The sequence below is a fragment of the Anser brachyrhynchus genome, assembly GCF_964034855.1.
Source record: "Anser brachyrhynchus genome assembly, chromosome: 9".
Taxonomy (NCBI): domain Eukaryota; kingdom Metazoa; phylum Chordata; class Aves; order Anseriformes; family Anatidae; genus Anser; species Anser brachyrhynchus.
The window spans coordinates 18,019,364-18,033,915 of NC_137703.1; positions in this window are offsets into that span (position 1 = coordinate 18,019,364).

The window sequence follows — 14,552 nt, forward strand, 5'->3', positions numbered from 1 at the left end:
TGTGACTGTACAGGCATGGTTTTACATCTGAGATGGATTTCCCTTCACACCAAAGAGCTAGCTAAAGGGGGAAAAGTAGTAGTTTTGAATCTTTCTGTACAAATCCCAATTTTTAAAATTATATTAGCCTGCATATGATGTTGCTGACCCAGGATCTTTCCTCTTCCTTCCCCCTAGACCTTACCAATACATGCTGGTAAGTTCAGCCCCACACCACATGCAGCTCGGTGCAGATGTGTCAGGAAGTGCATTCCTCCAGCTGGGGCTGTCACGCCACGTGGCGTGTGATGTCTCCTGCAGTGCTGCAGCAGCGAGTTGCTGTAGCAGCCCACCATGTTCTGCCTGCCTCTGGACCTCTTGCCACATGTGCAAGGCATTACTTGAGTGTCCAGCCTGCCAGTTCACTTTCTCAACAGTGATCTTAAAAGTAATTTCCAGCAACTACGGCTCACTCTCATCCATAAGCAGAGCAAGCTTTTCCACTGAAAGACTTACCGACCTGCTCGGAATTAATAGCCTGGGGAGACTCAGTCATCCAGTGCGCTTTGTCACAGGACTTCACGGGGATCCAGCCCACCCCGTGCTGAGGCCACAGTGCTCATCTATGGTACAGGTAGGCACCAGCGTGTTCGTGGTGCAGCCTGACACCAATGGCTGTCACCATCTGCTGCGTTTCACCTCTGAATTTGCTTTTACAGTATCAGAACAAATTTCTGCCACTCAGCCTGAGACGTCTTTCACTGCAAACAATTTGCAAAATTTTAGAAACCCAAATTTTGACTCAGTCATTCTATAATTCTAATAAATAGAAGTTAGAAGATCTTAGGGTAGGCAGATGCAGGGAAGTTGTAACAAGGTAACTTGCACTGCAGTTGAGGAAAACATGGTTTGTTTCTCGCTTGTTTCAGTTCAGAAGAGGTAAGGCCTGCAGGATGCTTGTTTTCTCTCATGGTTGTGTTTAAGGGAAAACAGTTGAAAAACAGAGGCCCAAAGCTACCTGTGACTGCTATGAGATACAAGTTACAGTAGTTAGGATGCCCTTATCATCAGGACTTAAAAGCAGCAGCAGGGATACTCGGTGCAAGTCTCCCCCCACCTCCCCAAGCCTGAAGAATCCTCGCTCACTGGTTCGGCCTGGCCACAGGCGGCAGTGCCAGTGCACAGACAGACATCCCTGTCCATGCTGTGCACACACAGGCTTGCTCAGCTGGGCTCCGGGTGCCACGAGCCTCCCTGTCCCATCACCAAAACTCGCCTGTACTTGGCTCGATGGCCTAATACCCAGCTAGATAAGTGGCTCACAATGAGCCCTGTAGGAAGGGCTGTTGGCTTTAATCCTGTTGTAGCAGACACCTGCCATCTGCATCGCACCAGGAAACCCCATGAATCAGTAAGAGTAGTTACAGGAACACCTGTCTGGAAGTTCCTGCTGGACGTTGACGAGGTTGTCTAGTCACTCCCAGTACCACGTGGAGGTGAGTGGAGGTGCTCGGAGTGTAGGTGCAAACCTCACGGCTGGGACTCGGAAAGAACTGAGCTCCCACCACCATTACAAATCCACCCAGCTGCTGCACGGTTCCTCAGTCACACATCTCACCAACTCATAACCATAAAATGTTTTCTCTGACAAGTCCAGCCTGACTTGCAGTCACTGCAGAAATGCCTGAAGTGCACCCCAGGAAAGGAATTAAACCTGCGCCCTCTGGAACGAAGACGCTCAGAAACATGCCACCTCTTTACCACAGCCGCTACAGAAGCAATGCAAAGCACAGGTCCCTCAAAGAGAGCCGACCTTCCCACACCCTGCAGCTTCCACAGAGCTGCCTTGAGTTACCACAGAAAGGTTCATTCTGATGCTGTATTTACACTTAACGCTTCCACCTTAGCTAGCGGTGACAGTGTGAATATACTAACATTCAAGCCAAAAGAATTCAAAGAAATTCTCTCTGCGTCTGCTTTGCCTTCCTCCTCTTAGCCATATACCTGCATTTACCCAACCACAAGCGTTGTTGGTGGATTCTACGCTCCATCTGTTTTGATTCAACATCCTGATCTTTGCTGACTTGAAGATAATTAAAAGACTTCTCCCCCCACTCTCCCTTTCCGTCTGCAGCGTGTATGCCAGCTGCTTGTTGGAATCCAGATAATTGAAGAGCATTCCCTAATCAGGAAACTCAAGGAGAATCATTTCTGACTGCTAGGGTTTATTGCTGACTGGACTTTATTAGGCTCATTGCTAAGACATACTACCTTGTGCTTGGAATACATTGAATTTGTTCCTCGTCAGTCGGCTTGGGGTTTGATGAGGAATGAAAGCAACATTTCTTCTGTATGAAGATCTGGAATAAAGAACTCTGAAATACACTTGGTAATGGCACAGCAGGGTCCTCTTGTGTTCCTGGGCAGGTCAGGAAAGAGGCTGTGACAAGGAAGTGCTCTGCCTCTGTAACTGCTGCCATTACTGCACCTCAGCGCAAACGTGCTGGAGATGCGGGACCCTCCTGACCACACTGCTGAGCCTGCAAGCACGGGGGAAGCACCCTGGCACCCGCTGGCAAGCACTTAGCCCAGATCCTCACCACTGAGCTTTCCCAGCTCCCAGAGGTGGTAGGGGACTGGCTGAGACACACACCCATCTTTAGGAGCGGGCAGCCAGTTCCTTAGCTACGAGGGTGCTGAACGTCACGCACCGTGTCACCGGTTTCAGAGCTCACTGGTACCATCTCCGCTGGATGCCATTGTACTTTTCACTATTGCCCCCCCCTCTACTAAGCACAGCCACCCTTGGTACAGCACACACTCGCAGCTCCCTGCTACAAGATACCACAAAATGGAGAAACAATTGCTTTGTTTGCTTAAATCAGTTCCCAACAGTAAAACCATGCATCTTTTTTTGTCATTTTTTTTTTCCCCTTGCCTTTTCTGGGGAAAGTTTCTGCCATTCAAATTTGCTACGTCTCCTTTCTCAGCTGAAAAGAACATCTCTAAGATCTTACTCTGTTAGTCTCCAACATTTTCTCCACCTGTGTTACTTATTACAAAGAAAGTAAGGACTTCAGAGTTCAACATAGTACCTTCATCCTTTAAACTGTTTTCCTAATATTTTCTGTTTTGCTTGGTTGGTTAGGTTTTGATTTTTGATTTCTTAGATAAAGAAAAGGAACTTCTGGCACAAAAACTGAATATATTATTCCAAGTATTCCAGGATCAATTTCATCAACACTGCACAAAGAAAAACGTTAGCATGTGTGTGCATGTGTATTCACGCTCATTTGCCTTTTGTATCTTCGAGCACAACAGGCGGCTTTCTGCCTGTCCTACTGAGAATTTCTTTTGAATTGCTTGTCTGCTACAATCACTAAATCCTTTTTTTTTTTTTTTTGACTCAAGAATGTAGTTTCCTATTTCTAGGAAGTCCTTGTGTGTCTTATTCCTAGATGTGTAATTTCCAATTTGTCTTACTGAAATGCCTTTTTTAATATATTTTTGTTCCCTTCCAGAAAGAGGCCCCAAGAAATCTGCATTGCTGTGTATGATTCACTGCCGCTAAACAGCTGTCACCACAATTACTTCCAGACCTTTATGAAAGCACTCGATAGTACCGATCACTGCAGAACCTTTACAGGAAAAAAAAAAAACCTAAACACCTAAAAACCTCAAACACCTACCTGATAGGGATTCCCACTAATTATTGCTACTTTGTTAGCAGGTTCTTAATCCTTTTAATGCATGCTCTGGAGAGCGGCTATATAGTAACATTATTTTGGAGCAACGAGTTAGGCTTTTGTGAAGGATTTATATATGCATTCAATGGTGTTATTAAGCCCAAACCTATCATTCCTCAAAGTCACACTTGTCAGATGAGAACTATGTTCTGTAAAATCCTCTCAAGAGTCATTTCTGCTCTCAAGACATCACTGATGTCCCAAGAGCTTCCCCTGTGTTGTGTCAGATGTCTGGACCAGTAACCCTTTGCTTCACCTTTTGTGGAACACCAGCCTTATCTTCCGCAGTTATCAAAAACAAGCATGACTGGGTTGGTGATTTTCCCAGTCACCTCCTCATACTCTTCTTAAATACCAGTTTCTGAGTTTTCCCTTCAGGGGAAAAAAAAAAAAAAAGCTTAAAATCGTTAGCTGCTTTACATGTATTGCATCAGACTGATGAAGCTAGGAGTGCTATCAATAGAGGAACTACAGCACACCACTAGGACTCTTTCTACATACAGCACACACATAGGGACTATCCTGGTTTTATTTTTAAAATTGTCACCTTCACCTAGTAACAAACGTAAATGGGTTAAAAATGGGTTAAGAACTTTTTTCTCAATGTACTACTTCTTGTCCCTAAATTGAACTGTATTTATGATGTGTTCAATACTCCGTTTCTCTCCCTCCGTAAATAAGGCCTTATCAGCTGCTATACTGGCAGCCACAGAGGCCAGTTAACAGACATGCTGACCGAATTATGCTCCTACCCCAGGAATGTGTCTATAACTGAGAATGGAGGCACGCTGGCAAGGTTATATGAGAAAACTCTTCACTGCTGTTGATCTGTCCAGATCTGTGTAAGAACACATTGTTTTGTTTTCACAGGCCATTTGACTTGGGTCTTAAGAAAAAAAAAAAGTAAGAGTCCATATGTCTCTGCATTTTAATTTTGTGTCTCAGCATAGTGGACTGCTGGCCTGAAAGGTACCACCCGAGTCACCAAACCCGGTACCTGAATTCCACAACTGTTATTGCAAAATCCCCATTCCCAAATTTACCCAGATCACTTTAAATTGAGGTTTGGGTTTCTTACTCCAACCCACTACAGGGAAGCTGTTCAAACCTCCCCACACTGACAGTAATGGAAATCATCTTCCAGTTGCCAACCTAACCTCACATGTGGTAACAGCACACTCATTCTTCCCCTCACGAGAACATTTGTTGTTAACTTCTACAGCTTTTTTTTTTTTTAATCCCTGCAGGCACCCCACTCCTCCTTTACATGCAGCAATTTTCCCTTTTCTCATTGAAGAAACAAGCCAAATTCTTTCTCCCAAAAAGCTACCTTTTGGTAGGTGACCCAGCTTTCAGTTGGACGCTGGTTACTCAGATTGACACTGGTGGACTCAGAGGTAGCTCTTTAGCTGCGTTGTCCTTTTATTGCTACCCTGAAGGAAAGCAATCTCAATAGGCTGAATACTGAATGACCTTATTAGCAGATTTTTTGACCTGTAGATGGAGCACTTGCACTGCTGAGAAGAACAACAACTGACCCCTTTCTAGCAATTCCCAGCAATTTTTATAAATCGGGAAATATTTGTCCCATGTGGCCTAGTGTGACATTCAGATTAAAAAAAAAATAAAAATTTTTTTAAAAAAAGTACAAAGACAGAAAACTGGAGCTTGGCAAGCTCTACCCAAATCAGCCACAAATAGGAAGAACACACTGTCATGCCCTGCAGCTGCACTGGCTGTATTGCGTGCATGGTAAGACATGCAAGGAATACCATCTACGGGAAATACTGGTACATTTGCTAGACTTTCTGCCATTAAATTATAAAGGCTTTCGGTGAAGTTCAAAAACAGTTACCTTGAAAAGTCTAACTGCTTCCAGGAAGAGGAGCAGCCAATAGATCCACTTCTGGATCTGTTGTTGTTGTTTAACATAAAACAGAGTGAGACCACACACGCACACGCTATTTCACACACTATTAATAACAAAATCCTGTGGAGCCACTTCCATTTCACTTACCATCCACTTTCTAGTGCAACTCAAGAGCCAATCTATTCATTCAAATGAAGGTTACCCTGCCTTTTTAGCACTACACTAGAATTAGGCCACCTCTTTTACAAAAATTGGTTGATTTTAAGAGAAATGGGCTGGAAACACAGAAATCTTTAAACTAAGGTTGAACCAGGTTTATTTGGGCCACTGTCCTGCGTCTGATTATGACTGTCACAAGCTTTTTGATAAAGTGGGCAAAAAATTATGTAGAAAGTAGTTTAGAAACCCGCAGCATACTTTTAAAACCATCTTCCTACCTCCCACTACATCAGAATGAACTTGGACGTAAAGGCAGAAGTTAGTACTTCTTACAGGAGGATCATGCTTCCAAGAGATGCTGTTTTCTCACATGCCACTTAGAGAAACACTTTTGCCTGGGTAACTCATGTGAGACTCACATAAGGCTCTATAAATCAAGCATACATTTTCAAGGCTTTTGTTCTGTCCAGTGATATATATTTGCTTTCTTTTCAAAAGGGTTTGTGAACACCAGAAATACAGTGTTAAAGCATACAAAAGCATGCAGTGACTGAGTTCTGTCACAAAAGTACATGCCATCTGAGTCGTACATGAGAGCTAAAGGTATGCTCTTTCGACGCTTTGAAGCACATTTTTGTCTGTTTTCCCAAGTACCTGGCTGTTTATTTTTCTGGACAAACCCACTGGGAAGCAAAATATGATCTTTCTCTTCCTCATCTTCGAAGTTCTTGCCTCCCCTGCTTTCCCTCTGCCAGACAGCTAGTACATGGGAAACCTGTGGCCATCTTGGATCTGTGGAGCACTGGAATTGCTCCGGATTGCTTAGCACTGCTGATCAAAGCAAGAACTGCATTCTAAAAGCAGGAGAGTGATCTGAAGACAGCTTCAGCCCCATCAAACACAAGCTGAATATTTTAACATCTGGAACATGATTTTCAGCAGAGCCCAGATGTTTCAGGGATGAAGGTGAAAAGGAATGAAATCTTAGAAAGTTCCTGTTTGTAAGGACCTCACCCTGCAACCACCTAAAAGCTGTCCAGCTTGTTTGCTCACTCATTCACATGCTTAATGCCCATGTAGCAGAAAACAGGAGAGAAGCTGCACTTACAGGTCAGTAGCTGCTTGGCACATTAACCAAAACACTGGCCAGGGCACATGCCATGCAGAGATGCTCCCAGAAATACATCTGCTGCTAGTAAACAGCCCAGAATTTGAGAAAGTAAGCCATTGCTTTGGCTACTTCTTAGTGTCCTAAACTTTCACTAACTGGTTTTAAAGCCCTTGAATTAGGCGTATTTTTGGTTTGTTACCACTTTATGCCAAGTTATACTGGGGAATCACAGCGACGGCCTTCTCTTCTCACACCAGCCCTACTGTCAGCAAGACTCATCAGCTTCTGGTATTTCAGCAGAATTGATGTGGCAAGGAAAACACCATTTCTAGACAGGGAAAAGCTTTCCAATGTCTTTAACATTGAAAGATGTCCCTCAGACTGATAACTCTACCAAAACACCTCATCATATCTGTTTTGCTAAGTTTGACAGACTCTGCTGTCATGGTTTCCTGGTTTCAGCTGGGACACAGTTAGTTTTCCTGCCAGCAGCCAGTATGGTGCTGTGGTTTGGATTCAGGACGTGCTGGTAACACAGCTATGTGTCGGTCGTTGCAGAGCAGTGCTCACCTGGAGCCAACGACCCGCCAGCTCCTGGTGCTGCCCTGCCAGCGAGGTGCCTGCGGGTGCCCCGGGAGCAGGGAGAGGACACGGCCAGGACAATGGGACCGGGCTGGCCAAAGGGCTGTCCCGTAGCACGGAACCTTGTGCTCAGCCAGAATGTTGCAGTGGAATTTTGCATCATTTGTTTTTCCACTTTTCTTTTTCCCTACCCCCCCACTACCCACCCCTTTCTTATTAACCTGCCTTTATCTCAACCCACGAGTTCGATACCTAGCTTTTATGTAACCCCAGCATGAGCATCACGTTCAAACTCAGACCCAAACTCCCTTCTGTTCGGATCTTTAGCTTCCTGGGATTAGGGGGGTTGGGGAAGGAGGTATATGCCTGTACCACAACAGGAACCCACAATTCAAAGCATCTTTCCAAAACATCATTTGCTGAACCTGGCTAGAAGATACCCCAGCATGCCCATGGAGGAGAGGACGGAGTTTTCACAAACTAGTTTTCCCATGCTTCCTGCAGCAAGAGTTCAGAGACATAAGACTTGCTCCAAAACAAGTGCTCTGCATCGTCTCAGTCTGTATGTCACAGGAGAACAACAAGTAAATAATTAAAGTTTTACTGAAATCAGTAGCTAGGCCACTCTGATGATAGAAATACAAAGCAGAACGAGAGGGACAGGAAAGAATCAGTTCATCACCTGATTAGAAAACAATAAACAACCTTCTCTAACTAACCTAGTGGCAGGAGGCAAAGTACTAAATAGCAAAGAAATAAAAAGGATGCAAAGAAAAACACTGTGGTTTAAATGATGGACTCATGACCTGAAAGCAGATACATTATTTATTTCAATAATTTATGTCCTTTTTGATTCACTTTTGGCTCTGATTTGCTGTCACTGGTGAGTTACAAGGTTATTAATAACACATAACAATGAATAATGTATTCAGTCACACCAACTGAATTTTGTCTGTTTGTATGGCCCAGTGAGTATTTAAAAATTTATTACACTTGAGACTTTTTCTGAATGGTAGCTAAGACCTGCATACACAGACTAGTTCAAACCTATAAAACAATAAAAAAATGTTTTAAAGTAATTTCTGGAGAAAAAGCAAACACGAAAGTAGTCAATTGTAAATTTCAATTCAGCTGCTATGAGTACAGATCAAGGCACCAGAATTTTGGAGAGAGTTCCATACAGAATACCACCTCTGTCATTCAAGCAGTCTTTTGGAGCCACAGCTTGCAAAACTTTACCAACTATTTGAATTTGTTACAATAAAATTGAATGTATTACCCACACAAATTACACAATCCACTGACTTCCATTCTTTTTCTTTGCTTGAAATAACGTTTCATGACAGTGAAAGAGCAAGTGCCATTCATTTAAAGGCTTGTCCCTCACAATACCATCCAACATCATCCAGTGTGCAAATACCATATTTGTTCATGTAAAAGCAACATCATGTAATCATACTTGGCATGTCCAGAGCCAAAAAAAAAAAAAAAAGAAGCCAAGTACACAATAAGAACAAAAAACAGAGGCACATTCTAGCTTTAGAAGGTGAAATTTGGAATAAAAAAAAAACCATCAACCTAGGACTATACCAAGATTTTTTGCTAGTATTACCAAAGTTGTAAATCAATCCCATCTGAGCATCTCATTGTGTGTAGACTGCAGGAGTGGGTAACACAGGTACAGTCTGACCTGCACCTAGTTCAAGTAGAAATGGCTGGCTTCAGCCCCCTTCCTTTCAGCCACAGAATTAACTGCACACCTTGAAAGCAAAGAGATTCATCCAGTTGATCTGATGAAAATAAATGCTTTTTTGGGCAGTGGGTTTGTTTTCTGACAGGCCAACTTACCAAGCAGGCTGATTCTAAGAACACATCATCACCAAATACAACAGAAACAAAAGTGGTAGAAGCAAATGAATTCAAAATATATGTATATAATGGAAGGACAGAGAGGAGGTGGTGAGCTGGGACTAAATTGTTATTTTCTTTGCCTGCTGAAAGTTAACATAAAATTATATGCAATATAGAAGCAAACATTTAAAGTAAAAATACGCATTTAAATGAAGCGAGCCTGTAGCTGTTATTGAGAATACAAATTAACTTCTTGATGCCTGAGCCAAGTTACTGCATTAACAACTGTTAATTCCATTAGATCTGTAAATAAGCAGTCTACAAAAAATTTCCTACATACTACTCTGGTGCTGTGTGACACATTCACATTACTGGTGTTTACTGAGCAATCCCCACCTATTATTTAAACACGCTTGAATATACTACAGCAAAGTATAATCACATTCCAGAACTGCATCAAGTCCCTGCAATGAACTGCAGAGAGAAAGAATCCTAAGCTAATTGCCATTGAACTGTGAGTTAATTAATGAGAGCAGCAAATGATAAGATCAAGCAAAAGACTGCCAACAAATTTCAAACTTAACAACTACAACACAGCTGCATGAGTCTGCCGAACTATTTATTTGGACCATTAAAAGCAAAGGAAAGTAACTTAACAGAGAACCAGGGTCTTGCTGTTGATTTAAGGTCAACAGAAAGACAATTTGTGACAGAGATAAATGCCACTTACCCGCTAGGAGAGGAGTGCTGCATCAACAGGCATAAGCTTCCAGGCATTTTCTGAGACCTGCTCCAGAAGAGGTGTCCATTTTCTCTGTTATCAAAGAACCTGTAATGAAACACAGAGCTCAGTCTAATCAGTGGTTTCAAGGCAATAATTTCACACCACTCAGCTGAAGCAGAACTTCACAGCTCATCAAGTAGCAAGGGGAAAAATGATTTTTGTCCTAAATGAGTTTCTGCTTCCCCAGTGAAGATACCAGCAAAAAACATGTCATCAAGTCTTATCTGAGGCCTGGCTAGTGCAGAGGCCATGCACAGGAAAGGATTTCATCACCAAACTAAACACTCACACTGACCAGTGACTTTGAATTTTCATTTTCACTCATCAGCACTCCGTCAGATACTAAAGTATATCATTCTGTAGAAACAGTCTGTGTACGTATGCTATTAGTACAGGACATACACACGGTCTGTCTGCAACAAACGGAGCACATGCTCACCTTTAACACAGCACATAAGAACCTGAGCTACGTCTGCCGTCTGTATCTCGTGCTGCAGGCACAGGGACGCACCTTGCCAACAGCTGTGCTACCTGAAAACATCCCCAGCATGCTTATTTTTTCTGCAGTTCAAACAGCATCAAGATGCTCATGTAAAACACTTCAGGCAAAGCTTGCCTGGTTATGAGCTTTCAATCACTCTGTTAAGGCAGAGGCAGGTTAGGAAACTCCATGCAAACCACTCTAACCCATAGGGTACTCACTCGTGCAACCACTCCCTTGGCAAACAGCACCGGGAGGTACAGCCGGGTCTGAGCGCGGTTCAGTCAGCCACGGCCTTCACTAGGATCCTTATACCCCCACAGTCCCTACAGTTCTCAGCAGACAGCTTTTTGTTGTTGTTGGTTAATCTAAACCAGTAACGTTTAAACTGACCATGGCTGGGTCTGGCCCTCTAACGGATAATATGTTTCTGAAATGAAAAGCTGCAGATGACAAGAAGTTCAACCCTGCAAAGCACTGCATGCTGTAGCTCAGTCATTCAGCATGTATTGCCACATGAACAGCTGTACTGAAAGTGACATACCCCTCTCTGGCTATTCTGATCTGACAGACTGTGGCATAAGCAGAATCCACAGGTTCTGAGGTTCACAAAGTGCACCCACAATACACAAGTCTGTTGCTGGCAGTTAAGCAACTGATGCGCAACCATTTTGGAAAATACAAGTTATTAGCCTGTGAAAAATGGAATTGCATACTGCTGCTCTACACCTTTTCTATACCAAAGGTAGCAGCCAAGCTGTAGCCTTGCTCCCATTAATATCTGAAAACAGTAGGGAGTATTTGGGGAAAAAAGATGCACAATGAATTCCCTAAAACCATGGCCACAGTGCTAGCTTGTCTCTGTAACACTGACACTGTATTCCCTCTTCAAAGCCAGTGCAGGGCCAAAGGCCACATGTTTGGCCAGACTCCAGGGAGGGAGGTCAGGACACTGCAGGCGTCAGAGAAAACACCAGGCACTCAAGCTAATGGAGGGGCTTTGCTAACACCAGTCTCTGCCCATCAACCCAAGACAGGCACTTTAGGTCCCTCACCCACCTTCTTGCTCACACCAACTTCCCTGCAAGTGCTACAATCTCAACAGCACGGCATGGGAATTGGCTGCAGGGGCAGGAAGGATGAACACACGAGCTGAGGTTTCAGGCACGTCATGAAATCTGAAAAGGCCAGGAGATCCACACCCTCTCCCTGGCTGACAATATGACAGCTGCTGCTGTGGGTCTTGGAAGTCAATGCCTGTGAGCTGTTTTGTTCCATCCTAGAGGTAGGGAGAGGCAGTTTTCCACGGAGTGAAATCATTCCTGAAAATTTAAATGGTTTTTGGATCAGGACCTTAGTTTCTAAGAAACACAAACACTTGTCTCAGACTGTTTAGGAAAGCAGATCCCAAAATCAAGTGAATGAGAGAGAAGAGCCACTTGGGGCTTCTTAAACCTAGTCCATAAGACTTGAAATAACATTCACGTGGTGCAGAGAGACAGTAACTTTTCCAGCTGAGCTGCACAGAAAATAGAGTGAGACCACTTCCGCCACCCAAGGCCCCTTTCTATCAGTGGCTGAAGATGAACTGTGCAGAGCATAACACTGAAAAGGTTTACCCAGGCTGCATGCCAGGCACTTTTCTCTATACATAAGCTTCAGACTACACTGATGAAGATTTTCAGACACCCTAAGTAGACACATGGATTTAGGATCTCATTTTCAGGACTGGACTTGCACTTTTTTCCCCTACCACGTGGCTCCGCACACCTGAGTACTTCAGGAACAGCACCACAGTTGCTCAGCAGTTTAAGGACGGGCAGGCAGGCCTCCAGACACGTTACTCACTCAATCTACTTTCCAAATTTTCTTTTCCTTCTCTCTCCTCCCTCCTTTTCTGGAGCAGAGCTGTTTTTCTCCCTCTGAGAGAGGAGGGCAGAGAGGTGGTCATGCATGCAAACATCCAGCAGCTAAGTGTGCGTGCTTCCCCGTGGCAGCCCTGTCAGGACCTCAGAATTTTTATGTATGTATTTTTATGTTTCACCCTGGGAAAGGCTCTTATACCTGTACCGAGTCCCTTCAACGTCCAAAACCAAGAAATACTCATTACAAGTCAAAAGCATTTTATATTCTTTTAAATCCTCTTTCCTGTCCTTTTTATGATAGGAGATCAAGATAAAAATTGGATGTGGCCTTCCACAAGCTCACATAGATTTCCTGAAGATTTCAAGTCCTGCTTCAGAGCGCAGCACCTCTCGCTGACCTCACAAACACGCAGCTGAACACCAAGCTCTCTCCAGCTGCACCGGAGCAGCGGTCAACAAACTCCCTCCTAGCGTTATTGTGGGAAATGTCTGATCTGGAAAGATTCCTCTTTGGAGCTCCAAATGGAGCAGATCACTTTCCTTCTCAGCAGCACACTTCTAAACAGGGAAGCATGAGTAATTTCCCAGCTCTCTTTTCGTTTCTACATATACTTACTGACGTCCCAGTTGGACAAAACACTTAGATGACTGAACACAAGCCTCTGTGTTTTCAAGTCTGGCAACAGCCCACAGGTATCGATACTTCCTCTCAGCTCTGGGGGAGAAGTCCTCACTTATCTTCGTAAGTCTTCAGCAGAAACAGGTTTGTATGAAGCTAGTGGAATGGGCCCAGAATGTATTCCTGAGTCCCAAAAACCTCCTAAGCACAGGAGCACTTGCTCTTGTCGCTGCAGGACTGGTGAGGCATAAATGCAGCAGGTATTGTTGGGGCAGTGCCAAAGGGAGAGGCGATGGGAAGAGACAGCGTCTGCTCCAGCGGAGGATGGCAGGAGCGTCCCGAACCAAACTGTTGCCTTCGACAGCAGGTACGGCTAATCCTTGCTTAAATAAACCCTGGCTCTCTTCCGCTCCCACAGGATGCAGGCACAGTTTACCTTTAAGAAAATTTACTTATTCCCCTGACTTCTCTATGGACTCTGGACTGGTAATTCCTTCAATGCTGCACTGCTGTGCCAGATCTAATAGCTACAGGAAAGCATGGGGTGATTAAAAGGAGCTGAACGGCAACAAAACCAAACTTTGGAATGGAGCAAGAAATGATTCATTTGTAAGAAGCAGCCCATGGATAAGAAAGTCGGAGCAAGGAGGTAGCTTGCAATGGGAATGCTGTGCTGCTGAATACACTACTTGCTGCGCTGGGTGTGCTGATACCTGCAAAAGCTTCGCAGTCCTCACAGGGCAGGTGCAGCCGTCAGAACAGATTCAGATTCTCTCTGTCATTTCTTCATTTGCAACTCAATACCTACACAAGTCTAGCTCTGCACACTTTTTATTAGTAGCCACTTATGAACATAACAACTGAAAACAGACCATGTCTGAACATGGACTTTACTGAAAAAAATGTGGAAGCCATCTCTTTTCTGCATCTTTATAATGAAAACTTGCTGCTAAGGGTGTTGGGGCTTCTTGGCCTGATGCCTGCAGCCCTCTCCCTGAGCTAGAGCTCAGGCTTTCTAACCCTTTCCTTTCCTTTCCTTTCCTTTCCTTTCCTTTCCTTTCCTTTCCTTTCCTTTCCTTTCCTTTCCTTTCCTTTCCTTTCCTTTCCTTTCCTTTCCTTTCCTTTCCTTTCCTTTCCTTTCCTTTCCTTTCCTCTCCTTTCCTTTCCTCTCCTTTCCTTTCCTCTCCTTTCCTTTCTCCTTTCCTTTCCTTTCCCTCAGCTGTCTTTTCCTCCTCCACTGCACCGCCTTCACACTTCTTGCTCTGAATCTCAGGGCCAAGCACGATTTCACTTCCCAAACCACCCCATCACCTCTCTCCCGCCCAGCTGGCAGTATGGCCCTGGGTGTTGGGTTATTGTTTAACTGTGCTATCTCCACTCTTTTCAGCCCTGACTTCAAAACGACATTCTTCACCCTTGCAAGCTCTGAATCCTTAGGATTTAAGAATTCATGCTGCTCATGCACGTGCCCAGACCTGGCCTGCTCCAGCGCATGAGAGATGTGG